The 26,890-nt window shown below is 38.2% G+C and overlaps 1 protein-coding gene and 1 pseudogene across 1 annotated transcript in view; both read right to left on the reverse strand.

The window, feature by feature from the left end:
- Positions 1 to 26,890, reverse strand: part of LOC148425379 (polypeptide N-acetylgalactosaminyltransferase 1) — a 51,065-nt gene that overhangs the window by 20,726 nt on the left and 3,449 nt on the right. Inside the window, exon 2 of the mRNA XM_088409970.1 lies at positions 6,218 to 6,319. The gene's annotated coding sequence lies outside the window, so the exon portion shown is untranslated. The remainder of the gene's footprint in view (positions 1 to 6,217; positions 6,320 to 26,890) is intronic.
- Positions 1,711 to 25,661, reverse strand: LOC148425380 (E3 ubiquitin-protein ligase TRIM35-like; annotated as a pseudogene).

The raw sequence follows: 26,890 nt of genomic DNA on the forward strand, positions 1-26,890 counted from the left end.
TCCGTTTTTTTGTGTTGGTGCACCACCTAGTGGCTGATGTTATTTGTGTGCTCAGAAACACTAACTGATTTAGTAGTTAGTGGCCTTTTATCATAAATAATATTATCACATGTAGATTCCTGAAAGAATGGAGATAATGTTGTGAGTTTCCCAAAATTTGAGAATATATCCTGCAACTACAAACAATCTACAGTATAGTGGCTGGGTTTTAGGTGTTCAAATAATCACAAGTAGGGGGCAGTCAAGCACAAAAAGTGCCCAGTCTGCTCGTTAAGACAAATAAGAAAAGGAAATTGTTGAGATTACAGAAGCTGAGAGGCAGCAGGACTTGCACATTTACAAATGGAAGCATCGCACGGATGTAACTTTAAGGAGATTATTACATGTTTAATATAACATTATATATGCGTGAAATAATTGACGATTAGTGTTTGTTAACCTTAAATGTAATTATTAATGCTAATCACAATTGCTAACTGGCTAGCATAAGCAAATGAAGATAAAATATTAAATGAGCAGTTATACACACTCACAATAACAAAGAATGAGTAGTTATATTCACTCCAACTCTAGTTCAACCCTAAATAATACATATGAGATAAAATAAAACAATTTTAATGGGGTTTTTTTTGTTGGTTTTTTTTGTGAGGGGAGCTCAAAGTATCAATTGAATAATCAAATGTTTAAAAGTTCGATAAAGGCAGCCCTAGTGAGAACTATGAACAATGACATGAAAGCAAAGCCCATTAGGTAAAACAAATGTTGTGAAATGTAAACCTAACCTCTGTGAGTCACAATATTGACATAATATACTCTGGGTGGTCAATGCAAACAGTAGTTACTCCATACAAGACTCTTGGCATAAAATACACTACTGAGGGTGTTTTCAGCTAAAAAAGAAAAAAAAAAGGGTGACACAAGTTGTTAATAACAATGCAACAAAAGATGGCTACCCTCTGTGTTCAGCCATGAGGGGCCAATGCTTAGTCCATTTATAAACAACAACCCATAAAAGATTATTTTTAGTAAGGTTCATATTATATCCTCATACAAACTTCCTGTAGTTAATGAGATCATGTTAAGTTTGGCACCATTAGCGTGCTATATTTCTCTGTAAATTTATGCATCTTCTGTGACACAACTGGGTCCCATCCATGGGTTAGAACACAGTGAGAAAGCAATGTTGGATGATTCAGCCTTTATGTCAGGAGAAAAGTTACAAATAATCTGGAGAGAGGCTACTTCAGCGTAAGAATCGTCATGTAATATAATAATTCTGTAAATGTTTCCTATTTAAATTTTTTGGTTCATGTTTACCCAAAAAAGCCAGGCCAAATACAGTCTATACAAGAAATGCATGTAACTCATAGTGGCAATGGTTCAAAGTTAGCAACATGAGGCAAGCTGGCTTGTTTCAAACCACAAAATAGGACAATTCAGTGTCCCTGTGGATATGACATGAATGCTATCCTCATGTTTAAAGTGAGTGTGATTTGGTGGGTCCAACAATGAAATATTTAGAAAAACAGTGTTATTTAATCATGTTTTACACAAATAGTACAACTAAAATGGTTCTTTTCCAGGAATGATCATTGAAGCGATGTATTTCCCTCTACTGTATTCTTTTTCCATCAATCTTTTGTGTATCATTTGCTGTAACAGGTAAGGCAATTGATAATCCATTTAAGCATCCATCCATTTTGTACCGCTTTATCCGGGGTCGGGTCGCGAGGGCAGCAGCGTCAGCAGGGAAGGACAGACTTCCTTCTCCCCGGCCACTTTGTCCAGCTCCTCCAGGAGGGTCCCCTGGTGTTACTATGCCAGCCAGGAGACATTGTCTCTCCAACGTGTCCCGGGTCAACGCCAGGACATCCTACCGATGGGACATGTCTCGAACACCTCATCAGGGAGGCGTCCGGGAGGCAACCTAAGCAGATTCCGAACCACCTCAACTGGCACATCTCAATGCGGAGAAGCAGCGAGTCAACACCAAGTCCCTCTCGGATGACCGAGCTTTTCACCTTATCTCTAAGGGGGACCCCAGACACCCTGGGGAGGAAAGTCATTTTGGCCGCTTGTATCTGGGATCTCGTTTTTTTGGTCACAACTCGTACCATAGATGAGGGCAGGGACAAAGATCAACATGTAAAAAGAGAACTTTGCCTTTTGCCTCAGCTTTCTTTACCACGACAGGCCGGTGCAGAGTCCACAGCAGATGCTGCACCAATCCGCCTGTCGATCTCCCATTCCATTCTACCCGCACTCATGCACAAGACCTCATGATACGTGAACTCCTCCACTTGGGACAGAACCTTATCTCCAACACGGAAAGGGTACTGCATCCTTTTTCAACTGCGGATCATGGTCTCAGACTTGGAGGTGCTTATCTTCTTCCCAGCCGCTTCACACTCGGCTGCGAGCTGCTCCAGTGAGATTTGAAGGTCAGGGCCTGAAGAAGCTAACAGTACCACATCATCGGCAAATAGCAGCGATGCAATACCGAAATCCCAAACTGAAAAGCTTTGGCTGCGCCTAGAAATTCTGTCAGTGGCATTTGAAGTGGCAAATGAAAATAGTTTCTTACATGCAAATTACAAGTACATATGTTGATGTGTTGCACTTGCACTTGTGTGTCAGTTTAGTTGATGCTGGTTCCTCCCTGGGCTCTTTGATGTGTCCTTTAAAACGCCAGCCATTCTGTGATATTAAACAGACCCACAAGTCTTCCTCCTCCATTAACATATCATCCTCACTCCATCCATCTTTTAGATCCCCAATCCTGGTCATCTGCATTTATCTCTCAACCACCTCACACATTTCAAGAGCGGTTGCCATCGTTACTTGTCTACTAGTAGACAATTTCCCCTTTGCACCTTCCCCTGTCTCTTCTAATCCACTCCTCTTCTGGAGACTTTAACCCTGCTTCAGCTGTTGCCCAAGCTGAGTATTGGGAATGTTAGTCTCATCATAATTATACAAACACCCTTCAGTAGATGTACTATACAGAGGCGGTCATTTAACACATTTTTGCTGGTTTGGAAGTCATCTTTAGACGCCCAGGGCGTCGTTCTATTTTACCCATATTTCCATCATCGCTTTGTAATCACAAGGTGGGTTTTTCCAAATGTTTGCTGGTCTGTCATTTATCACTTGTCGTCAAAATGGACGTCCGTTAGAAATACTGACGGAATGCTCACCTCTGCCAGTCAGTGAAGAATACAATGACAGTGAACAACCCACTTTCCATCACAGCTTAATTCATCTTTTTTTTTTTTCTTTTAAAGTGTTATTTGTAAGCAAACCTGTATCTGCCTGTGGCGGTCCGACGGACTGCCCAACACTGTTTATATAGCTAAATAAAATTATGAGAGATGGTGTTTCTATTTTCCAATTAAAAAAAAAAGTGTGCGTGTGGGGTGGGGAGGGGGTGTTGTCCTGTAACGTAAAAAAATAAGACTGCCAAATGTTTGTCGATGCACTAAAAAAAAAAAAAGAAAAGAAAAGAAAAGCAAACCTGGACATTATTCAGACCCGGGATCATGAGGACTTGAACCAGAACGTTTCCAAGACAACACTGATGGAAGTGCTGATTGAACTGTCGTAAATGGCTAGAGCAGAACAAGGCACTGGCTAATATTAAGGAAGTGCAACAGAACAGAATGGCCTTGAGGTTTGTATTCAACTGCTGATGTGAAGTAGCTTGATAACAGAGACGCTCAAGGCAAATGAGCAAGGGCCACTTTATAAACAGGCCGTGACCTTGACAGCAAAACATACTGCAAACCAATGAGGAAGAAAATGATAAAGGGAAGCGAAGGACAAAAAGATTTTTGTTTGAACAATATATGGGTCAATGTACATCAAAATAATGCAATAATCAATAAAGTGCACTTGATTACAAAATTCTCTGTGTTGTCTGTTAACAGGATAAAAATTGCCGTGTTATGAGGTAAAGTGAGTGCTGTCATTTTGTTTATGAATACAATGATCAGAAATATTATTTTAAACAACTTTATAGTGTGTGTTGTTTGTAAATACTGTAATTGCTCCGAAAATATACATGCATTAAAATCAACAATGTTATGAAGTATTGCTGTATCAAAGGCCCTATAATCATCTCAATGATTAAGTTTATAACTATAGTCAAAGACATTATTGAAAAAATTCAAATATCGAATTTTAATCATGATCATGATATTGGTGACCACGATTACTTAATCGTGGTCACCAATATCATGATCATGATTAAAATTCGATTAATTGTGCAGCCCTACAATGTAACATAGTTTAAGACAGTTTAACAAAAGGTGAGGATGGTATTTTTTTTAGCAATTATATTCCTTTTTCTGCAAAATAATATCAGCTCCAAAAATCGGTTATGAGTCTCCGTAACTACTATAATTGGTAACGGACCAAAAAACAAAAACAAACATAAAAACATATCAGTCAATCACTGTAAAGTGAGATAGTGGAAATGGAAACAATGTCTCGATTAATTCGATGAACGCCATAACTCCATGAACATTTATAAACCTGGAATACTAGAATGCTGATAAGAGGTTACACACTAAAAAGTGATTATTCTTCAAATTCAGGGCTCACCAAAGATAATGAGACAGAAAAAGGACAATGAAACAGGAAGAGAAAGTGCCCACAAAAGCGAGAAAACAGCTCAAATTGATTGGCAATTTAAAGCTTGGCATAGGCACAAAGTGGAATTAAATACTCTAATCATTCAGACGTTCTAAGCTAAAGTCAATACATATTACTGTCACAGGGCTACACACAGTACCACCCGCACCACACCATTCTTCCTGGAATGCATGACACCATTGTACTGTAATTGCTACTTTACCCTGCTGTCATTATTAGAAGAGAAACATAAGCAATACAATAACAAATAACACAAAGAGCCACACCATGTGCTAACTGGTGTAAAGACACTTTCATAAATACACATCCGTATCGAGTCACAACACCAGCAGATTAAGATGTTGGAAGCGGCAGCCATGTGTTCGTGTGTCAGCTGTTCTCTGCCGGCTACTCCCATGCTCCCAGGCACTGCCGGCAGGGTTTAAATGGTTCTGTTATCAAAGGTGGGCTTGGCCACCCCACTGACTGCTCAAGTACAGTAGTGTACTCAGTTTTAGCACCAAAGTGTGAACATTCTTTCTTATTTTACTGTATCTATAAATGTTCTTTAGACAGTGTAGTTCGGTCCAAAAAGTCATACACTTCAATGAGGTAATATGAACAAGAGAAAGAACTCGGGCAACTGATAGGATTGTTTGTTGTAAAATGGTTGCTTGAAAAGCAAATTTATGACAGCTTTTGGATTTTTTTTTTTTTTTTTTTAATTGATTGGACGCGCCAGAAAACAGAAATTCAAACCGGGAACATTTACCATTTTACTACACACATTTGAAAAAAAATCACAAGCCAACGTAGCAGGTGTAGGTAACAATAGCTTGTTTACAGTGCTCATGCTGTCTTAGATTTGCTAATACTGTACCACTATTTTGCCTGAGGTGGATATTGCTGTGTTGGCTCAACACCAGGCATGGACAGATACCAATAACCAATATTTTTAGAGGAATACCAAAAGCACCTGTTGGTGTAGCCTAAAAAAAAAAAAAAAAAAAAAAGTTAAAAAAAAAATTCCAGGTCAGGGATGGGGTCACTGTACCTGTCTGTCAAGAAAGGTCAAGAAAGAGCTTCGCCAAAAAAGCAAAGCTCTCTATTTAATGGTCGATCTATGTTTCTGCCCTCGCCTATGGTAACAAGGTTGTTTTTTTACCGATTGAGTTGATGATTATCGGTCAGATAATTATCATGCATCCCTAATACGCCTGTTATTTATTTATTTACTTTTTTTTTTTTTTTTTTTACTGACCGGTTTAAAGGGTTGAAAATGTCTTGCTCTCTTTCACAATACAACAACAAAAAGGTTGAACAAACTTGCTATTATAAGGGTCTCCTGAAAAGTGATGATTTTGGAGTTATGAGGATTTTGCCCAACATCAGAGACATGCAATCTCTGTGACTATTCATCGTAGGAACTTCCATATTGACATGATGAAACACCAACTTTGAGAATGATTGCTTACATAAGTGAGAGGCACCGCTTTGGTCAGAAACGGATTTTGTGACATGAGGTTATATTGAAATCTTGTAGGCAAGCAGTTTTAACACGGTAAATTCCATCTTTAATTCATACCAGTCTGGGGGTCTCTGGTCAGATGTTAACGGGCTCCACCAGTAAAGAAGGCAGAGCGTCAGAGATCCCACTTCCTCCTTTTCTTGTCACTCCAACATGCTCCTGGAAGAGACCACACAAAAACAGACCAGATGATAACAGAAATGCTATGTAGCTGCAAAGAAAAGTTTTGCTACATTTTACATTGCGTCACATGATAAGATTCGATCATAGGGATAAAAAAAAAACAACAACACAAAATTAAACCTGTGTAACAGGTTTGGAGCATTTAAAACAAATAAGGTCCTGATTGTTGACTTCCAAAGGTCACATTCATAAGGTGAAACTGTCATTTTGGCATAAAGCTCATGAAAACCCCAAATTCCTATCACAAAAAATTTGCATATCATGAAAAGGTACTCTAAACGAACTATTAACCTGATCATCTGAACCAGCGAATTAACTCTAAACACCTGCAAAAGATTCCTGAGGCTTTTAAAAACTCACAGCCTAATTCATTACTCAAAACAGCAATTATGGGTAAAACTGCCGACCTGACTGCTGTCCAGAAGGCCCTCATTGACACCCTCAAGCAAGAGGGTCAGACACGGAAACAAATGTCTAGGCTGTTCTCAGAGTGCTGTCTGTGGAAAGGAAAAAGTGTGGCAGAAAACACTGCACAGAGCGGCGGAGAACTACTGTACATGCTTCCGAAAAGCTTTATGGAGATAAATATTTCATTGTTCAACATGACGTGGCACCTGCTCACTGTGCCAAAACCATTGGGAAATGGATACTGACCATGGTATTACTCTATTCAATTGACCCGCCAACTTTCCTGACCTGAATCCCATCAAAAATCTGTTGGATGTTTTGAAGAGGAAGTTGAGGGACAACAGACCTAACACTGTGGATGAGTTTAAGGCTGCTATAGAAGCATCCTGGGCATCCACCTCAGCAGTGCCACGGACTGATTGCCTCTGTGCCACACGCTTTCAAACAGTCATTTCTCCAAAAAGGATTCCCAACCAGGTATTGAGTGTATAACTGAACATAATTATTTGAAGGTTGACCTTTTTGTATTAAAAACACTTTTTAATTGCTTGGGTGCAATATGTTTTTTTTTGTTTGTTTTTGTTTTTTTTATTTAGATTTGGGGGATTTGTTGTTATTTCTTTACTTTTTTGCCAAAATCATCAATATTAAAACAATAAAAGGCTTGAATTACTTCAGTTGTGTGTAATGAATCTAAATTATATGAAAGTCTAATGTTTATCAATACATTACAGAAAATAATGAACTTTATCACAATATGCAATTTTTTTTAGAAGGACTAGTATACTGTAAAGCAATGCGCTATGCAAAACACCAAGCTGTTACATTTTCCCCTCGAAAACAAAGCCACAAAGCACACGTACAGGAAGGCCACGAAGAAAATGCCTTATTCTACGACCTGAAACAGATTTCCTGATTGTGCATACAGAAAACTCTGAACACTCATCACTGTAAGTGTCGGTGTTGCAACGCACATTTGCAGTTAACCGACACATCCCCTTATCAGTGGAAATTCATCATCAATCTGAATGAAAAGTGGACCTTGGAAAGTCTACAAGAGTCAATCATTTACAACATGTGTTTATTTGTATATTGTCGAAATCAATCAGCCTTTGTCCTCGTAAGGACGCTCGAAGGTCGAACATAAGCACGGCCTGAGCGGCTTGATACGAGATGAGATGAAAGGCAATGCAAGGATGGCAGAACAGAGATTGACAACTCAGTGCTGCTCATTTCACCGGATTAATCGTCTATTTTTGAAAATCCACAGAGAATGTAGATGAGAGGGAATGTGACTCAGTCTGGGCATTGGCATGTATGTGTGTGTGTGTGAGTGCTTGTGCATTCAATCTAGTTCTTGGCCTACTTTAAAGCCAAGTCATCATTCAGGCCTACTGGGGTTTTATATTGCCAGCCTGTATGTTGTATCACAAGAAGCATGATATCATAAATCTCTTCCTGCCAGCCCACACACTCGCTGTATTAGTGGGCTGTGCTGCAGTGCAGGTGTGTTTCAGAATGCCACCAAAGGCGCCTGTCTGCCTGACCCCTTTCGCCCGAGTCACAATTGCATATCTTTTTCTACTGTTGCTTCCATTACTATTTTCATTTTCTCTTACCCAGCTCCACAAAGCTTGAGATGAATGGTTGTAAACCATGTGGAAATTGGAAGCGCGACAAGCAAGCACCTCTATAAATACCCATCAGATTCATACACAAAGCGAATCGCACCGCAGCTCTATCAATGTCCACAGATCAAACGGTCAGCTTTATGTCAGTCCTACGCATCAATGGTGTGTGTTAAGCAGGGAAATGATGACAAAATTGAATGGCACAAGGTCCAGCATATAAATTCTGTGAACACGATAAGACAATAATGCAGAAATATACTGGCAGAGCGAGTGTTTCCTCCAGCGTAATGAAACCTAAGCAGCCCATCTGGCTTAAGATGGTTGCCAAGCAGGCCTAAGCATCTGGGATTGAGAGCGAGAAATGTATTTATGTGATGTTTATCCAAACTAACCAGAATAGACAGCTGCTAATTCAATTTTTTTGTCTATTGTTGTTCAGGACCACAAACCCAGCAATAAATAGGGACTATGATTTCGGGACATTTTCTCCTACCTGTCTATAACTATAACAATATTGATAATAACAAAACAAAATTAATACTACTACTACTACTGACAAAAAATAATAATAATTAAAACCCCTTGCGGTGGGGATTACCCATGGGATTCCTTGGGAATGACTCAGAGACCTGAAGCCATACATTTGGTTAACATGGTTAACCCTTGAGACATGTTGGCTGGTCTAAACCCTAGTGAGGATAAGCAGCTCTAGAAAATGAATGGATCGATAATCAAAGCAGGCATAAATTGCAACAAGGGATGATCTTATAGGGCCTAGTACATATTACATGTATTACCAATATAAAATGATACAGTGCATTCCTTTTATGTTTTATGAGAACCTGAAACACTGTACTGACCAAACTTCACAATATATTCTGCTGACCCTGCAGACTCTCCTCACCTTGTTTTAGTTAGAAATTGAATTAAATAAGTGACACTCTTGAACACGGTAGAAATTTTGGTTTTAAAGGTATTACAAGTACAGGAAAAGAAATTTAGTTAAATTTATCATGGACAAAACTCTTTACTGCTGAATATGGCTTAGTAAGTAGTAGGGCTGCACAATTAATCAAATTTCAATCGTGACCATGTTACTGGCTGCCACGATTAATTAAGGTTATCCACGGCAATATTAACATGTAGAAAGTATAGCACTTTTTTTTTCTTAAAAGTCAAATCAAGCACTTTGTCATCCTACCACAAGGGGGCAATGTTTTCCACATGTTTGCATGACAAAAGCGTCTGCTTTTCTCCCCCTAAAATATTATTTGCCAGTGTGAAATGGTGTTGAGTTTCTCACCTGATTCATAATATATGCAGTGCTAGCTGTGAATTGAGACCACTTTTGAAAAATATGAAGCAGGGTTAAAGTCTGGCAAAAATTTTTAATACATTTGGTTTGAAATGACTGAAAATGACATTTTGACTGCTAATTGATTCAAATTTGCTTAAAAGTAAATAATGTGCTTGGTTCTGAGAAGGTTTATTTTTTTTCATTGGTTTGCACTCAGCAAGTAAGTTAGCAGTGTTGCCCTGTGTGCCACGTCTAGGGGAATGAGGGGGTGAATTTGTTGTAATTATTATTTACTTTATTCATATATTTAAGTGTTATTATTGTTATTATTATTATTATTATTATTATTACTATTATTTGTAAGTATCGTGAAGCCTTGTTTATATACTGCTTGTATAAAAAAACAGCAATAAATAGATATGTTTTACTAAACATGATGAATCATCATGATTAATAATCATAATTTCAATATTGACCAAAATAATGGTGATTATTGTTTTGGCCATAATCGTGCAGCCCTAGTAAGTAGTATTCTTTTAAGAGCTGGACTGAGTATTTTTATGCTATTTTTTTTTCTTTAATAGAATAGACAAATTGACTTCAAATGTCTGTTATCAGCCTTCTTGACCACTAACAATCAGTCTGGGCCCTGAAAAAAAAAAACATAGTTTCATCTGTAGTCAGGAGCATGCCTTATTTTGCCAACATCGTGATGTGTGTATGTTTGGTTTGAGTGCGGGTTTCTCCAAGTGTTATGTGACTCTGTGTGTAACATATGCCGCAACAGAGGGAGAATTAACGTGTCATCTTTGGTATTCACAACAACCAAGTGCCATGTGTCCATTCGCCTCTGCCTCCTTTCAGGCCCCCGCAATCAAGTTGTCGTTTCACTGACGTGGGAAAGGAATACCACGCTAGGCCGGCATCAGCGTGTGAACTTACTAAGACCGACTTAATGCAAAAACAGACAGGCGGAAAGGTTAAAAAAAAATGGAATCTGACAGTTCTGACAATGTTCTAGTGGAAGCCAAGCAGCAAAAAACAGGAATTCTAGAAATAGACGAGGAGAAAATAGGTAAAAAGGTGATGGTCCATTCACCCTTTTTTGAAGTGCCGCTTTGTTTCACGTTTGATTGTTTGATTGTTTTACGTTTGAAAAGGGCCACAGCCTGTTGCGTGTGTTGTATGTTGAAGGGGACATGCACTGGATAGGAGGGAAGCTGTCACTTTGTGAACATATTGTATGTACTCACAGAGGGAGGCGAGGGTAGGAACTAGGAAGAGGAACAAACAGTGACCAAGAGTGACTGAAAATGACAGGCATAGGGAAAGAGTTACCGAGAGAAAGATAACTGCTTCCTGTTTACGCAGGGTAGAACACACAGGACAAAGAGCAGCAGGCCACTGGACCACTACGGATTCTGTGCTCTGGCTTCTTGTACTTTAGCAGATTTGGCCCTGTGCCAATCTTTCCGTGTCACTCTTTAGCCCCTGTCAAAGGAGGAAATACTGTATTTGTTTTTGTATGCCTAACTGTTCTGGGTGAAACTCTCAAAATACATTGCTTGTATGTAGTGATAGATACTGTATAATTTGGGATACACTAACTATAGCGTCAGACAATTATCGGTGTCAATATTCACCACTATGACAAATATCGGAAAGGGCTTTTTTTTTTCCTCTCTCTTTTTTTTTTTAACCTGATAGCCTCTAAGAGAGGGATGTCAAACTCATTTTTATCATGGGCCACATTATAGTTACAATTTCTGTCGGAGGGCCGTTGGCGAAGTCAAATAAATCTGAAGTATGATCATTACACATTTACACATTTTGAAATCAGAGGCCACAAAAAAACATTAAAAAAAGAGATCAATGATAACAAAGGCAATGGTAACATTTGAAGACAACTGAAAATCAGGGATTTTAGCCAGAAACTTGAAGTCATTGTTAGCATTTCGCGAGCCACATAAAATGATGCTGCGGGCCAGATCTGGCCCCTGGACCTTGAGTTTGTGTTCTAAGAGATTAGGGCTGCAAGTAACCATTATTTCAATTCTAAATTAATCTGTCAATTATTTTGTTGATTGATCAATTAATAGAATGACCAAAAACACGGTCCACTTTTAATCCTTTAATTCAAAAGGATGACACAAATTCAAATTTACCGTGCAATAGCATAAATAAACTATGATTCAGTTACTGGTTTGGTATGTAACTTCAGAAAAAAGTGCAAAAGCAATGATTTTTCCACAAAGTAAAAGCAAAAGTTTGCAATTGTATGTTTTTAATTCAACACCTAAAGACAACTGAATTAGGCTCCAGCATGCCTGTGACCTTTGTGAGGATAAGGGCCTAAAATAAATAAAAATATGAAGTATATTTGTTATTTGAAAATATGAAAAAAAAACTGTAAAATCCAATATCTAGGAGAAATTTACTAACCACAAATTAGTTTTAATTTGACTTTTTAAGACATGGTGATGACAGTGGGAACTCTAAAATGTGTGTTACAATTTTAAAACAAAAATGTTTTGTCTAAGATTTTAAAAGGTTGATCGAGACTAATAATTGTTAAAAGACATTCGAACAGTTAGCATTTGCATTCATTTTTAACATCAACATTTTCTTTTTTACTGATAATTAATATTGTCTCCAAATATCAGTATAGGCCACCTTAAATTCTAATAATCATTTTGGCCAATCTCTAATAGTAGTGCAGCAATTGAGGAATAATTGTAAGCATGAAATGTCTGCCACCAGAAGGAGCAGCAGGATAAATGGAAATGGGCAACCAGTTTGATACACACTTTGAATTAAGAAATTTGCTCAGATGGCCTGACAGTGTCCTATTACTAGTAAGCTACCCAAGGGCTACCCATGTGGTCTATTTGGGCTAGCAGATGGCCGCGAGTACCAAGTTAGTGACCCCTGTTATATATCATATTGGTATTACTGACAACAGATTAATTGTGTGATGTTTATATTTTTGAACAGGCGACAGTGATCCAATTACGCTGATTTTAGCGGCCAACAATATTGATGGACGTGTCCGGACACCTCTGGCATTAGTGCTGATGTTTCTTTCACTCATAATTTATTCATGGTACCATATCTCCTCTGCTGTTCCCGTTGTGTTAATAGGATCAAGAGTTTCCAATGGCCCAAGCTCAACGCTCCCGGCAACGTTTGCAATCCAGGACTTACTTCCTTGTGATTCAAAGCAACATTTTATGCAATTCAGCGCAATGGAAGATAATAAGCTGCAGAGACATTAATGACCTTCAACTTTTCATTTTCCATCTAGTCCACAACAAAAATCTTTAAACATCAAACATAGTAAAATTAAAGATCCATGCCCGTAATGTATCTTTAACACACATTTGATGAAAATAACATGCAAGAAAATATTTAGAGTGTCGCACTGCAATTTTTTAGAGTTGGTTTCAGTTTCTGGGCGCGTCACAGACGTTCTGCTCACTGCTTAAAATGACAAATGTTGCCATGAGTGCGTAACATCACCCATCACAGTGAATCCCTCAAGTAACTTGATCATGAACTTGTTTGACATCCCATTAAAAAGCGCAAAGCAAGCCGTACTTTTCTGCAAACAGCTTGTTAGAGAACTAACAGAAGGGATTTCTGATTTATCAGCACCAAGCAGCACAACAGTCAGGATGGAAATATTCCATGACTTGAAAGTGTGACGCAGAACGCTGTTACTTATGTTCTGGTCACTGCTCCCTTGCAGGAAAGCTTGCAGGAAAGTCAGATAAACAACTTTTTTTTTTTTTTTAATTTAACTCTAGCTTTATACAGTATTGAATTTAGGAGAGCAGAGGCTGGTACGGCATTATTTTCAATAACAGAACTCAAGACTCAATCAACTTCCGACTACATCCTTGTTCACACACACAAATATTACTAAAACGGAGAGGATCAAGTACAAATTATGATGTCTCTAGCTGATTCAATTAAGAGTGCACCGGTTAGAGAACACAGAAAGGTATTCCATTTGACTCGTTTATTAATTGCGGTCTTTTGGCATATACACATCATCAAAAATTTGGTTTAATGCAAATGATATTCAACGTAGGGTATTTATGGTCAAATGAACTCGAACTGCGTCGCGAGGAGAAGTAAAAACAACAGCTTCGAGCGCATTCAAAGATAAACTGGTGAGGCGTTCACTGACAGCTCACAATGTGAGAAATCTGACACACGTTTTACTTAACGCGCAACAAATATATAATTTACGGATATGAAAACAAGAAAATATGAAGTTTTACAAAAGATGCGACTTATTGTGTTTTGTTATAGTTTATACGTTGCTCCCAAATTGTTAGTGTGTCTTCTACATAACATAGAAAATACTAGAATTTGACCCCAAAATTAAGTCTGCGTCTTATACACAGGTGCATCTTATATTTGGGGAATTGCTGTAATTCGTCGAAAAGCCCTAAAAGTCATCTTGACTATCTGAAAAACCAAATAGTTCCTCCAATCCCTTCGCCAATTGTTCAAACATCCTCATTACTCTTCAACAGGTAGTCATTTTCGGACCCATCCAATTTGTTTGAAATGAAGGTCTTCTGAAAAGATTTGCTGATCATCTTACTTGGGATACTATCTCAAGCTTTCTTTACGCAAGTGACAATTGTTGTGAGATCGGAGCGTGGAATGTTGTCCTTTGCTGTTTCTCTTCCCACATCCATGCCGGCTTGTTCAAGCATACGTCCAAGGGCTGAGATAAGTCAATCCGTCTTTTCCTTTTCATAATGCGTCAAACTTCGCCGAAAAGATTATCCACGCTGCCTCGTTGATGACAACAAAGAGGCAATTAGGCGGCGCTTGACAAAAGTGCATTTTTGCTATGTTCAGTGCAAACGCTCTAAAACGGATGCATACTATATCGAATTAGAGGTATAAATCATTTCACGCCTTATAAATGACATATTTCTTATTTTGCATTTGAATTAATGTTACTCAAACATAGATATGTGGGGGAAAAAAAATGGTATGTTTTGAGTTATGCGGTTCTAAGTTGATCTCCCTAATATGGGGATTGAAATCGAGCCATTTTTTTTTTGGATGTATTTTTATTTAATGTGTATGGGTTGTGCACTTTCAAGGAAGGCCAGTTCTCCCATACAGACGTCTGGCACATCCACTATGGGTAACTTGGAAATTTGTGTGCAACCACTATAGAGGCGTGACTCCAAATCTAAGGGTGGTCCTAATTTCTCAGTCTTGAAGTTTTTATGAGGTGTTAATTCCATAGAGATCCACTTGGAAAATATGGCACACTTTAAATGTGACATTAACTTGCATGTGGAAAATCCTAAACTCATTTATTTATACTCATCTTCAGTAACAAGCCTCTTTGAAGAAATGTGTTTTTGCATTCTGTATTTATCAAAATAATTTAATCAGAATACTATGCTCATGAGCGAACACATGTTTGGAGCGGGCGGAAAGCAGGTAAGTGCTGAATAGTGATAAATGCTTTTGGAAAATATTCTAAAAGCAGGTTTTTCCTCGCTCAAAACAGTGATTGCTTCTCAGCAAATGGAGAGAATGCTGTAATCGCATTGATTTAATTATTTTTACATATCTCGTGCATGAATTGCTTCCATCAGTACGACTAGACACACTGGCACACTGGTACGGATGCTGCACTTGTGTAGTTACCCTTGTAAAAAAAAAAAAGAATTACTTGCCCCTACAACCAGAGTTTACATGTGGCTGTTCTGATTTTTGTTCATCCAATTTTGTTCGTCCATGATTTGGGAACATAATTTGTGTCTTTGTATAGGTATAGATATGGTTTAAACAGTTAATATACTCTCGGAATTTACAAACAATTTATCTGGCGCACAGCTATTGATGACTATAGTTGTAAAAGGTCAATTTTTGCTGGGCTGGCAGGGAATGAGTTAAGGGGGTATGTTAATTCGTCAAATTATTTGCAACTGTTGATTATTCAGTAGGGCTGCTGCCATGAAATATGTTATAATCGATTACGTGATCGACTAATCGAATGGGGTAAAATTTTTTTGTGTTAGAGCATATTAAAAACCTTGTTTTCTCAAAGACTGTTTATTTACAAGTTTAAAGTTAAACAATAGCTCTAAATAATGATCAAAATAGTTGTCAATATTTTGTAATTGATCAGTCGATTAATTGATTCATTTTGACAACTATTCATATCCTCTGTGACTAGCATTCTTCCAATACTGTATTCATGAGAATGTGGAAATTATTGATTGGTAAGGAAAAGAACTTTTAAACAGAAAATATTTCACATTGTAAAATGATATTGGGATTTTAATTTGAATGAATGATTATATCACACATATATGAAAAAAAAAAGTTATGGCACATTGATGTCCAATCTTTATACTCCAATGCTTGAATACATTGGTGGGAAAGTCTCCATTGTAACAGTAGTCAGGCATAGACCCCTGCTACAAAATCACTCTTAAAACACCACTATATCCTGAGTGAAGGCAATCTGATATGCAAGCAGCACAGCTCCGGAGATCCCGTTTAATAAAAACGTCTGGTTGAGTGTGCTGAGTCACTACAAGGTTGTGTAATCAACTTCAAAAGCCCTAAAATGCCACATGTGGTCTTTCAGGGGAGAAAAATGTTCATCTCTTCTTATGCACAAACATTACAGTATCCATCTCTCTGGTAGTCAGCGTGGTTACGTAACTTAAACTGTCTGCATCAATACTCGCTTACACCGCTGGGCCAATTGCAGTGATCTGATCTATGAGTCCGTACTTTAAAAAAATAAATAAATAAACTGACACTCAATATGCTATTAGCAGCTGCAAAATGCTTGATCAATCACAAGCTAAAGATATAAATATACACATGCAACTTCCTTTTCACAGCAGCACATCTCCAATATTCCATTTAAGCAGTTCCGTCATGAGGTCGATATCACCCTAACACACACTGCATCACCGCTGAAAAGCTTTAAAATAGAGCTTCTAAATAAGCAATAACCAAGCTCATACTAATTCAATGATAGCAGGTGAGTACCAGTATGAAACATTGACATGACCTTCTACAAAGTTCACCAAACAAGTGTACTATGCGGCATTCAATATTAGGAACACCTGATGAAATATGATTTATTGTAGCATAATGAAACTATTGCAATCATTAACAGCCAGTCCATTTAAAATGGAATTCGACTTATATAGCCGTCAGTGGCTGTGATTGTGAATGAGTTTTAACTTAACTACCAGCCCAGTAAAAATGGATCTTTGACGTTTATAGTGGTCAATTGTAGTGAGTGAGTTAATTTGGCTCAATCGATCTCCACAAGAGTTACATGTGAGTTTCAGATGTTCGGCAGAAGCCCATGCAAAGACGGTGTGCCCTATATGCAACCATAAACATCTTGTGGTTGTTTTTGTAAAAGTCAAAAGTGGGTGTTTGCGCCGCTGTGGGCCTGAAAACGACCCACTTGCTTCCCAGTAAATGGATTGCAGCTAGTCACCTTCTCTTTAAATTCAGAACAGGAAAAGTACTCTGTATAAATGGCAGAAGCCAACCAGACTCGCTGGAGTCCATGCAAGAGAACGGTGCATACAATATATGTTTATAAAGAAATGCATGACCTGTATTTGCGCATAATCTAGTTGGCCATGCATAGTGTAAAGTTGGCCACTGCAAAGCTGGCACTTCAAGACTGCCTTCCACCTCCGAACAATTAAATTAGGGAGCGACAAATAAAACACACACAGACATTCTATATTTTGTTTTTTCCAATTTTAAAGGGTTTAGTAAATGCAACTATAAAACTTGAGCAGTTCAGTATCCCCACGAGGTTGAGAACTACTGCAAGAGGAAACACTCTTGGTGGTCACGATAACAAAGCACAGATCACGTTGGAAACTGCAGGGTTATATGACTCACATACCCACAACAACAATGCTACTGTTCAGTTGGAGTAACAGTTGATATGGCTATTAGTGTCACTGGACTCCAACCGCCCCACTCAAAAGTCCATAGTCTTACACTCATGGAGGCTGCCTGCTTGCAGATAAGAGCCACAGATGAATACAAGCCTGTGTGGGCCTAACAGGGAAAATTGAATTTTGGACAAGGAGAATCTGGCTTAAAGCAAACAGCTGCCACAGCGGGGGTTTCTCCTCCTCTCCCATCCTCTCCTCAACTATGTGAGAATCCTGCTGACATATACTGTTTAAAGTAAGGGTAAGTGGAAGCGATAAACGATACAAAAAGACACATGAGGATCTAAATAGCCTCACAAGTGCACCTTGGAGGGGAGTAGTTACACAATGGAAAGTATTTGTTTGGGTTTACAAAGCCTAATTAGAATCAGCCCAGGAGAGGTAAACAAAGGGAACTTACTTGTTCCTTGCACAGTTAATTAAAAAGGGTTTTAACTGTATGAGCTTGAATATTGGACTTCCATAAAAGCACCTTTGTAGTTTTTTTTTTTCCTCTCTGTGGAATTATTAAAACAAAAATCGCTGAAAATGCAGCAAGATTGGTTGCTTTAAAGGTGACCACAAATGTATTCCAGCGGGGCATTTTTTTAATGATCTATGACGGTATGTATATGTACAGTAAATGTACCACTACAATGTGTACAAACAAAAACAAGTTTTCCAATCAGAAGCTCAGCCCATATAACTTGTTTTTTGAATAAGATTCAATCTGCAAATTTCCAGGACATTAATGACTGCATTAAGTGTAGTAGGAAACACAGCACAAAGGTGAAAGTGAGCGGTTTAAAAGCCGTCAGCCAGCTATGAACATGATTCTTATTTAGGCTGTAAGTGAGAGTAGAGAGCCAAATCTCAATAAATCCTCTCTGGGCTTTTCAAGATTTAGCCTCTGTGCAGATAAGCAGCGGAGTGCCTCAGTGTTTGTTAAGTGTCGCTATACTGCAAGAAGTAGTCCTGCAGCGACTGACAAGTGAGTTTCAATATAGCCCCGAGCGGCACTCCTGCCAGTGCCCTTGACCTGGACCTTGGCTTCACAAGCTGGAACTCTGTACTGAGGCTGCCCCTTTACTGCCACGCTGAGTCCGAAATACACTGAAGCTGCCCCTTAGCCCGGTCGATAGTTGAGACATTTTCCGGCGGGTCTTTTGCTGTCAACGATTCCCAATCAGCGTAACTTTAAATGGATTTATGATTTATATAGCTAGCAGAGACTGTATTAATATTAACTTATTCCCTGCCAATCCAGTGTAAATTGAATTTTGACATCTATTGCTGTCAAGGGCAGTGAATAAACTAATTGCAGGAAAGTTACTATCTAACACTATTTGACATCGAAAAACAAATTAACTAGGGCTGAATCTAGCCCTCTAGTAATTCAAGTACCTTGGTTCTAAAAAAAAAAAAAAATGCTGGAGGCATATTTTACTCCCTTTCTTGTTTTTAGTTCACACGTCAGAAAAAAATGTCAAGCCAACCGAAGCTACAATTGCTAACACTCGACAGTACATGACAGGTAAACTTGATGCAAATGTACTAAAAAGGCCAACTTCAATATAAACCTTTGTTTATTAAATATGGATACAAATGCCTTCATGCTCTTTTATTTTGACGTTTTTACCAGCAGGTTGTCACAGCATTAATAGCTTGAGAAGTCTAGCTAATGCAATTGTTGCTCTTGACTCTCGATACAAATAACATAATGTTTAGAAATCAATTTCGATAGCAAGTCAGGGCGCTTTTTACACACACACACACACACACACATATATTTTATATATATATATATATATATATATATATAACAGTGAAAAAGGCAACAGACAAAAAAAGGGTGATGGAGAAGAAAGCTGGATCTCTATCACAGACGCTTCAGATGCAGTGTCAAGAGGTATGCATTGTGGCTCAGTTGAAGAAAAAAGTGGCTTGATATTAAAGTGGATGAAGAAAATTATACAAACCAGAGTAAAAATAAATTAAAAAAAAAAAAGAGGTGGGGGTGAAAAGACCCAATTAATCTCATTCCATAGGATGGATGACAAGGACAAGTCTGGTTATGTAGAGTGTGTAACTAGTTGAAGCCATTAATCATAGAGGCAAGCTGAAATAAGTCCTGAGATTTATGTGGGAGCTATAGTTACAGTATAAGGGGGGGCACAACATCTAAAGAAGTAAATCAGAGACATGGCACACAACGCAAGATCAAATAAAGCAGTGTCAACATCAACTTTTGTAAAGATGCATGAACAATGTACATGGGACTTTCTTCACCTGCTTCTGCACGCACCCCAAAAAATGTTTCTTGGCCCTAACGCCATAATAATCATAATCATACACTTTCAACTACATTTACTCAAACGACGACTCCTACATTGCATTTTAACAAAAGCGTTTGGAAATGGGTGTGTTAAAGAAACACGGAAATAAATCATGACCTCAGTGTCACTGAGAGCTATTAAAATGGGCACACAAGCGTTCAGGGTAAACGGAGACATCTGTGTGAGAAGTGTGTGTCACACAGCAGAGTCAGCAGAAAGTGGATATAGTCTACATATTACCACAATGGGCAAAAAGGGGGGATGGTAAAGAGTAGGGCTGTCGCTATGGAAACAATGCTATTTTCCTGTCGGCTCCTACCTCAGCAATGAAACAGATGCTGCGAGCAACATACAGATGCGCTTCAATGGAACGTACACTGTCACGGAGCAGGAAACTGGAGGAGACTGGAAAGGGTTACTGGGTGTGACCTTGCGCGGCAGTTGATGTCCACGTTCCTTCCACCTTTTCAAATGTTCCATATGCTTCTGTAATGCGTAGTGCTCTGTATGAAGTCATGAGGAGGGGGGGAATAACTTGGCATTTACTGTATGTGGGGTGACAGCTTTGGCAAAAGATGGTCATAGTTTTGATTTAAGATGGTCTGTTTTTTGAAGGGGGCATGTATTTGTGAATGAAAAAAAAAGGAAATGTTTTTGACATCCAATTCTTCGACTATTTGACAAAATAATCAACAGATTACTCGATGAGTAAAAATAATCGTTAGTTGCAGCTAGGGCTGTCAATATCGAATGTGTTTGGAATCCATTATTCTGGCTATTATTTCATTGATTATTTGAACAATGGAATATATTTTTAATTTTCACTGAAGTGTATTGTAAAAGCAATTGTAGTTTATAGCGTATTGATTAAAAAAAAAAAAATCAAGCAATATTGTAAAAGATGGATTGATGTCATACTCATCAACCTTTTTTAAACTGTTTTAGTAAATGGTCATTATTTTCCCAAAGTAAAATCAAACGCCTTATTTTAGACAAACACCTTTCACAAAGAACTACAGAAATCAATTACTACAGTTAAAAACCTGATATTGGAGGATGTGGATCATTTAAAATTAAATGATGTAGCTAAACATTACCTGATTATTAAATTACCGTATTTTCCGCACTATAAGGCGCACCCTCAGTTAATGACATTTTTTAAAACTTTTTCCATATATAAGGCGCACCGGATTATAAGGCGCACCCTCATTAATGACATATTTTTAAACTTTTTCAAATACAATATAGTAATACTCAAAGTAATAACAAGAACTCAAATAATAACTCTCAATAGCATAATAAGTCAATGTCAATATGACCAACCTTGTTCAACTGTAAACACACAAAAGAAAAAGATAAAGCTTACTTTATCAGTTCATTCCCTATCTACCAATCTCAATATTGATCCATATATAAGGCGCACCTGATTATAAGGCGCAGCATCAGCTTTTTTTTTTTTTTTTTTTTTTTTAAAAAAGGCTTTTAGATGCGCCTTACAGTGCGGAAAATACGGTAGTTGTGTATTAATTGTATAATCAATGAGTTGTCAATTAATGAATTAATTTTGGCAGCTCTATTTGTAGCACTAATTTAATCAATTGTTTTATTTGCTTCTATACCAGTCGGTTGAAACATGTCTTTAAGTGGAAGCTTTCCATGGCTGATTTATAGCATTCATAGTGTGCTCCTATTCCTGTTTACTGATATCAAACCCTATCAATGCTATCTTGCAAACTTGAAGGCAAGTTAAATAAGACTGAAACAGATATGAAAAATTGAGGGCCCAACCCTCAAAAAACCTAGTTTAGCAAAACCTAGCCTTGATGTTAAATGGTTTTACAAAGTTGCTTGCTTCCTGGAAAACCTTATGCGAGGCCTCAAAGTAAAATCAAGCAGACACAAGAAACTGCATGAGGAAAAGAACCGATGCATCACAGCACACACATCCAAAACACCATTTAGTGGTGAGCAGCCTGTGCATGCAAATAACTCGGATGTAAATGTTGACATTGGTCTTTCGTGGGCACAAGCCAAAGAGAGAGCTGGAAATTCTCCCTGGTGGCACTGGCTGACCCACTTCTACGCAACTCTATCCCTGACGTGACTCCGAGGGAAACCAGAGGCCACACACACATGCACACACGACTACAAACTCACACCAAAGCAAACAAGCATACTGTACACATTCTGCTTCAAACGTACACGCGCACGACAACACACACTGAGCAAACTGGAAGGGGGGGGTTAACATACCCGCTAAATGGTGTTGATAGCTATCGCTTCCTTCTCATCATTCTGTTTTCTTTTCTCTTCATCAGACGATCAGCCCTTTTGGTCTTACTATCTGATAAAGCTAAATAGCCTCCAACATCCAATGTCACGTCACAACAAGACCGCAAAGCACTGATAAAAAAAAAAAATGTAAAAACCTATACCAAAGTACCCATTTCCTGCTACAATAAAGAGTGCATGACACACAGCCCTGATATAATACCAATTAGTAATCCTAACCAATTAATCGTCTGACTGATTAAACCTTCCAATTATGGCCCTTTAAAATACGGCCAAAAATAATCAGCAAGATGGCCCATATTTAAAATTTCACATAAATCAAGTATAAATACTAGTACAACTGCTGAAAAAATATATTACATTAGCATTATTAATTACACCACACAATGCATTCTATAAAACGAAAAGGAACTACTTGTTTTTTAACAATTTATTTACTGTTGATCTGTTATTCATGCGGGGTGGGTACCAGGTTTGCCTCATGAAAAGTGTACCTCTGTATATAACTGACACTTGTTGAAATGCATTATGTGGAAAAGCGCCATTTTATTCATTCTATATTTTTAAATCAATTGTCTGATTAATCAGTAATTGGTACTGTTCAGGTTTAGTTCAGGCCCTAATCACAATGGATTGCTTCTTAGTACATAATTATGTGAACATTAGAGCCATCCCATGGATCAAAAGCAATTCTCACAGTTCATAAAAAAAAAAAAAAAAAAACGCATTGCAGTTATAACGTTTTTATGCCTCAACCTCCTTCAGTGGCCCAACACTTTTCCAAAGTCAATTCTACTTGTTTTTCTTTGTCACTGTTCTAGTATCAAGGACATGTATAGATGTTATGTCACAAAAATTCTGATTTTGGAACAATACCTGCATAAAGTACCTTGCCATAGATACCATATCACAGCAAAAAAAAAAAAAAAAACTATGACATCAGCAAAAACAGTGTAGTCATAGATGACAAAAATGTCAACATGATTAAAATTCCCATAAAATAAAATAATTTATTTAGTTCATTTACTGTAATGTGTTTCTCAAAGTTCCTATTTTACTAGCGCAAAGTATGCCAAAGTTACAAAAGTGTTGTAGTCATACTTCCCCCTTTTAATTGCAAAGTGACAAATGGGGAACTCTTGAGCCAACAATTATTACATTGACAATGTAATCATATCATCTGCTTCAGTTTGCTCTGGGCACACACATTTCCAATCATCTAAACAAACAAACACGAGTGATTAATGTTGCTCGTTTGTTGTGAAGCAAGGTTGTGACAAGGTCTCAAACATTTTTCCCCTCCTTCAGCACTGGCGCATTGCGAACACAAAACCCAAGTGGATAAGCATCCTCATGAGAGTGATTCAAGTTTTTTCAAGCAACCTCACTTGAGTAGTGTTGACCACGCCCTCCTCCCAGCACTGTGATTTTTTCCCCCCACTTTGGTTTATATTTATTATGTTTTTCTAACATGACAATTAATCTTCTTTATAGAGCAAGGAAAAAAAAAAACAAATAAGCTCTTCTCAAATGTATTTACTTCGCATACGCACTTAAATTTCATGACATTGAAACACACAAAAAGATCAAATTGAAACAAGCCTTTATTTTTATCCAACTGTTGGGAAAACAAGCATAGTCATTTATGATAACATGATTAACAATCAATTAATCAGGTGATTATTTTGCTGATTATCTAATGCCAGATTTTTAAAAATGTTATCTTCATCCTCTTTTTCAAAAATGACTTGATTTTTAAACTTAATGTTTTGGTTTTATGATTACACTGCTTGTTTGGTCCATAATCAGCAAAAAGTTGATGATGATGAACTGTTTTATTCTGATTCAACACAATGCTAATCAGTCTGTAGTCAGAGAGGTCTAAATAAAATACTGGAAACGTTTTAAGCATTCGGAACATTCTAGGTTTCAAAACAATTAATGTAACTCCTCAAATAAAAGATTTTTTCTTTCCCCCAAAAATAAAGGCCAAAAGTATGGGTGCGTCCTATAAACACCAACTTAATTTTTATTTTTTTTTACTTCAAGACCATTCGAGGATGATTGATCCGCCAGCCACATAAGCAGAGTATATCGAGCATATTGACTTAAAATACTTATCGTAACGCAGTGCTTGAGAAGCACTGCCATATCGGGAAAAGCTGGAGGGTGGACGTTGGTCAGCTGTTAGTAGCCGGTGCCTGTTGCATTTAACAGCTGCTCGTGTTAGTTGAGGGTGTTAGGGAATTATTTAAAAAGCGGCAGGCTGAACCACAGTCTGAGTCCATCCTTGTTCACACGCATAAGGAATATTACTAAAACAGAAATGTCATTATGTCTCAATCTGATTCAATTCTGAGTGCACCAGTTAAGAGAACACGAAAAGATATTCCATTTTACTCGTTTATTAATTGTGGTCTTTTGGCACATGCACACAATCATAAACTTGGGACCGTAGGAAACATTTTCCTTCATTTGTTCCCACACGATGAACTTACGGTTGCCCACATGTCTGGCTTCATTCAGCAGAGCTCTCGATGGGAAATGCTAGTCGGGCAGCTGTTGGATTCTGGTCATTGCAGCCTTGAAATCCTTCATGAAGGAAACGTGGTCAGGCGTCAGCTGCTCTTCTGTGATTCTGATCAGGTCTGAGATAGCAGTCCTGTCTCTGCGGAGAGCCTCAATCTTCTCTTTCCTCATTTGATTTTCTTTTTCTTCTGCCCTGACAGCAGACAACTTGGCGTCCTCCTCAACCTGTGGGAAACAATGAAGCTCCTCAAAACATTTCTTTATCTTGCTTTCAACATGGTCTGTCCGGGTTTGATAGAAACTGATTGGTCAGTGCAGTTGTCTCTTCGCTCATTACAATCTTCCGAACTCCTCTTCATTCCCTGATGGCCTCCGTGAGTTTCCTCACTTCTTTGAGGGGGCAGGGATCTTGTGCCTGGTGTGGATTTCTGCATCTCTGTAGATGTAGCAAACAAACTCCTGGTGGTCTAAACAGAAGTTGCAGTCTGTCCTTGTGCAACCTGCAGATGCCCTCCGATTCAACGGACGCTTGTGAAAAGGCCTCACACACATTCCTCACTGCAAAGTTAAAAGCTACATCAATTGATCTAAACTATGGTCTACAGACTGGGCACGATTGATCTCCTTTCTGCTTCCACCACTGCTGCACACACGCATGGCAGACGCTATGAGTGTAAGGCAGCATGACTAGATCTTTAAAAAGCCCAGAAAAGGTTGGGAATTGGAGACTGTCCTCAACTTTGCGTGCCATGGTCCTCGTGAATATACCGACCTCACTTTACAAGCATCGAAGGATCACCTTCAGGACATATGCTTAAGTGACAAGTGGATGGATCAGGCTTTTTTTTCCCCCCATCCAAGAAGTCCAAAAATCCATTTCTGTTTTGGAAGGTGTACTTTTGAGGCGAGATCTTAATCAATGACGAGATTGATAAGAGAATTTATCATCAAAGAGCTAGGATTTGCCCGGTGCCAAAGTGCAATAATTAAACAAGATAACCAGTGGAGGGACTGCAAGGTCAAAAAGAGCAATAGTAACTCAAAAGCTGACTTATCTAGAAGACCATTTTAACTTTGAAGTTAAAAGTTGACAATTCTGGATGACTTTTTTCTTTTGGTTGGTTAAACTTTTTTGATGGAGGCCTAGGTTAACTACTAAGTCCTTTAAAGGGGAAGTCAACTCCAATAAACTTCATGACAAAAATATGTATAATGCACCCCCAATAGTCTAAACAAGGAATTCTGAATAATATTGTGTTTGTAAAATAAGAATTAAGCAGCAAAATCCATCCGCTTTAATCCATTTCAGAGAGCGGCCATTTTGCTGTAACTGAAAATTACATCACAGTTGCTCAGTTTCTATTCAGTTTGGTTATGTCACATTTGCAAACTGAGCCATGATTTGCCATTACCTAAGCTGTGAGCAACTGTCATGTCATTTTCAGTGCACACGGCAAAATGGCTGCCCCCTTGCTATTGCTAAAAAATATTGATACAAACTAATAAATGAAAAAAGTACATTTCCACAATTGGTAGTTGCATGTGTGCAAAAGGTATAGTGCACAACTGCAGTTTTTGGGCATTTAGTAAAACAACAGTTTCACTATTAGCATTACCTTCTTCTGTTATCTCTTGCTCGGTGTTGCATGTTTTTTAGGAACCTTTTCATAAATGTAGTTCATTTTGACACCACTGAAGCAAGGATTTTTTTTATTTAGAGGAGCGCATACGCACCATGGGAGAATGTTTTGCTGCTCTTCCTAGCAACCCCAGTTTTTGCTTTGGTTTGGTTTTTGTATGAGCTGTCACTGAGCAGCATGCCATTTTTGATTGCTGATCTTGGCGGGAGAAGAGGGAGAGTGGGATTATGCGGAAAATAGCTAAGAACAGTGATTGTGATGAAAAAAAAGATAAAATTATTCAGCCCTACTCCCACCTATAAACAGTGGTCGCACACACAGATTAATGACATGACAAAGAGAAACACAGCCTGTCAGTCAGCGTTGAGTGAAGTGGCCCGTGAAAAAACTGCCAGGAATTACATTTTCATCATTAATTGATCTGTTGATGCTCTCCGAGACTGA

Source organism: Hippichthys cyanospilos, chromosome 3 (genome assembly GCF_059441005.1).
Source record: "Hippichthys cyanospilos isolate Australia breed blue-spotted pipefish chromosome 3, RoL_Hcya_1.0, whole genome shotgun sequence".
NCBI classification, from domain to species: Eukaryota; Metazoa; Chordata; class Actinopteri; order Syngnathiformes; family Syngnathidae; genus Hippichthys; species Hippichthys cyanospilos.